This window comes from Chiloscyllium plagiosum, chromosome 7 (genome assembly GCF_004010195.1).
Source record: "Chiloscyllium plagiosum isolate BGI_BamShark_2017 chromosome 7, ASM401019v2, whole genome shotgun sequence".
NCBI lineage: Eukaryota > Metazoa > Chordata > Chondrichthyes > Orectolobiformes > Hemiscylliidae > Chiloscyllium > Chiloscyllium plagiosum.
The window spans coordinates 38,880,685-38,884,416 of NC_057716.1; positions in this window are offsets into that span (position 1 = coordinate 38,880,685).

Below are 3,732 nucleotides of genomic sequence, written 5' to 3' on the forward strand. Positions count from 1 at the left end.
GGCCACATTTGGAGTACTGTGTGCAGTTCTGGTCGCCTCATTTTAGGAAAGATGTGGAAGCTTTGGAGAGGGTGCAGAGGAGATTTACCAGGATGTTGCCTGGAATGGAGAATAGGTCGTATGAGGATAGATTGAGAGTGCTAGGCCTTTTCTCATTGGAACAGCGAAGGATGAGGGATGATTTGATAGAGGTTTATAAGATGATCAGGGGAATAGATAGATTAGACAGTCAGAAACGTTTTCCCCGGGTACAACAGAGTGTTACAAGGGGACATAAATTTAAGGTGAAGGGTGGAAGGTATAGGGGGGATTTCAGGGGTAGGTTCTTTACCCAGAGAGTGGTAGGGGCATGGAATGCACTGCCTGTGGGAGTGGCAGAGTCAGAATCATTGGTGAGCTTTAAGCGGCAATTGGATAGGTACATGGATAGGTGCTTAAGCTAGGACAAATGTTCGGCACAACATCGTGGGCTAAAAGGCCTGTTCTGTGCTGTATTGTTCTATGTTCTATGCTCCAAGTGTACTTTCCTTGAGCAGCTGTGGAGACATGGAATCATAGAAGCCCTACAGTGTGGAAACAGGCCCTTCAGGCCAACAAGTCTCCACCAAGCCTCCAAAGAGTAACCCACCCAAACCCATTCCCCTCCACTATTATTCTACATTTACCTCTGACTAATGTACCTAACCTACATACCCCTGACCACTATGGGTAATTTAGCATGGCCAATTCACCTAACCTGCACATCTTTGGACTGTGGGGGGAAACTAGAGCAGCCAGAGGAAACCCACGCAGACACAGGGAGAATGTGCAAACTCCACACAGACAGTCGCCCGAGGCAGGAATCGAACCCAGGCCCCTGGCACTGTGAGGCAGCAGTGCTAACCACTGAGCCACTCACCACATCATGTTCCTGAGTCTAATTGAAAAAGAGAACCCACTGGTGTGAAGGTCTGGTTTCTTCCTCAGAAATGAAAATGGAGATGAAGCTGAAGATCTCTAATGTTGGCCTCTTCCTGGTGGAAGTTCACTGAGTGGCTCGCGCACTTGCACAAGACAGAAGGGAAATCGTTGTGTAAGAGGGATAAAACCTAATGCAAATTAAGAACGTTTTCACGTTGATGTTCATGGGAGAGTAGCACAATGAAAGAAAATGGTTGGTTTTCCATTCCCATACCACATGAGTGTTCAGGTGATTTTTCTCCTCAGATGGAGTGAGACACCCATCATCATCACTACACCCCCCCCCCCCCCCATTGTTCCCCCAGGTCACCCTGGCAGGTCTTGGCCCTGTCAGCCCTGCTGTGAGCCAAAAGCAGTTAGTGGTATTGAGGGAGCAGGGAAAATGTTGAGCCCTCCCCCTCCAATTGAGTGAGTTGGAAGCACAGAGGGCAGGATGGGTTACACATTTGGGAGGATGAGCCTTGATGAGAGTATACTGTCGGAAGGTTAGAGTGATGATCTTGAGAGGTAATGAAGCAGATACAAGGTGGTGTCACTTATCCTTGAAGAATGTAGAAGACCACTGAGCATCTTTCTACAGTGCTGGGCATCCCACATCACTGGGCACACAGCACTGATCCGAGCTACAATGTGGGTCCTGGCCAGCTTGGTCTGACTTTCTGTGGTGGTCAACTGGAAAAAGGGCTGCCTTCCTCATGACCACCTCATTCACCAAAACCTCAAGGTCCCTATCCATAAGGCAAAGAATGGGCTTTCCTTTCCTCTGGGCCCTGATGGTGGAGCACCACAGCTCACTGCGTCTGAAGTGGTATGTTGTTGAATTTTAAATAAGGCCCCAGCACCAGAAACATCAAAAGATCCTAGCTGTGATTAGCACTTCCATCTCTCCCACTGTACAATTCTGCAGTAAAGGCACCCCTAATACCCCAGTTACATAATTAATTTGCTAAAATGCAGAAGCTTACATGAGAAAAGTCACTCCCAACCAAGATGGGCTGGGTGCTACGAACCTCTCTCAACAAAGAGGAAAATAGGAAAATTCCACTCATGGCATTGAAATAAAATCATTTATGGAACCATTTTTAAATAACATTTCAATTGTACGTATAGTTTCTAATCCTCAAACCATGTGATAAATGCAAAAGTTAAAATAACATAATTGCTTTAGAATACAGTTTATAGTTTCCTCAAACAGTCAGGAGCTAAGCTATTCTGGAAGTTCCTTTAAGAGGCAATAATATTGGTTTCCAAGACTCAAACTGCAATAAATTCATACCTGAATTTTCATCAGCTTATTTCTTAGTTTATCTAAGCTTTTTTGCAAAGTTCAATTAAAAATTGATTAGTTAGACAATATACAACCTAGTCAAACAAAACCTAGGAACAATCTGTTCCAGCCTTACTGGGTGAATATGGCCAGTCTTTAATACAGTTGTAGGGACCAATGGATAGGGTATAGCAAATTCTGGGAAGTGCACGTCAGAAGTAACTAGTTAGTGTCCATTTGAGGCTGTTTACTTAGAGATTGAAGGCTGTTACTGAAGAGTCGTGTGAAGAGATTGATAGAGTTTAATTAAAGTACAACAGTAGAGTCTGATAAATGTTTGATAAGTTTTTCTTTGATAACGTGTTTAAAAATGTTGTGTTGGACCTTCCCCTGACTTTTGTCCTCTTTGCCTATCACTATGTAACAAGCCTGAGGTTAGATAGGGTTTCTGCAAACTAACCAAGATTAGTCAGGGTATATTTGGTTACCTTTCACTTTACAACAATATATCCTGAAATTGTCATGGATAATTCTGTGTAATGTTTCCCTGCAAATGATAGCTTGTTTTGACACAAGTATAAGTGGCCTGTATGAACCAGAGAGTGCATGATATTACTCATCTGGGCATAGCAGATTCCCTTAAGTGAAATGGGTAGCACTGAGGTTTCCACAAACTACCATTTATCCTGTTCTTCATCCGTAAGTTCAATGATGAGCTTGAAATGTCAGAATTCAGTTCTGCTGTTCTGCTTTAGCAAAGAACTACTCCTTTATCACCTGAGCCAGACAGAAAAGTAGTTTCTTAGCCATGCAGAAATTAGTACATCGCCGTTATTACTCAATCAGCAATTACTGATCTTTATATTTTCCCCAGTTTATTTTCAGTCAGACACTTGGAAACCCTTACCCTTCTTTTCCAAAAAAGAATAAGTTAACCCTAAAATGGTATTGGCAACATATAGTTATTTTTAATCCACCCATTCAGATATGTAATGATACATCTCTGGGGCAAGTGGGATTTGAATCCAGGCCGGCCTAACTCCAAAGGTAGGGGTACTATCACAAGATTCCTCAATAATAGTAACATGTAAGATATTTCCTAATAAAACTGTTCAGGTATGTTATTGTACACCTCTGAAACAGGTGGTACTTGAAGCCAGGCCTCCTGACTCAGAGGTAATGACAATACTTTAGTTTTTAGAGAAGGAAGAGGAAGTAATGACACGATAGCAACCAGGTTGCCAAGGTACCAGAACATACAGTCAAAAACAATGTCAAAAACCTATGTGCACTGCAATCTTTGCAATAACAATGTCATATGAGTTGCAATCCATCTTGCTCACCAGAATCCTTCCAGTGAAATCGAACTAAGTTAAGTCAAGCTGAATTGTTTATCAGATCAATTGTGCTATTCCTGCCATGCAGCAGCTTTTCTCTGGTAATAATCTGAGTTCCAAGTGTACAATTGGAGCCAACTATTTCTGTCACGCAGCCCAATTTGATAG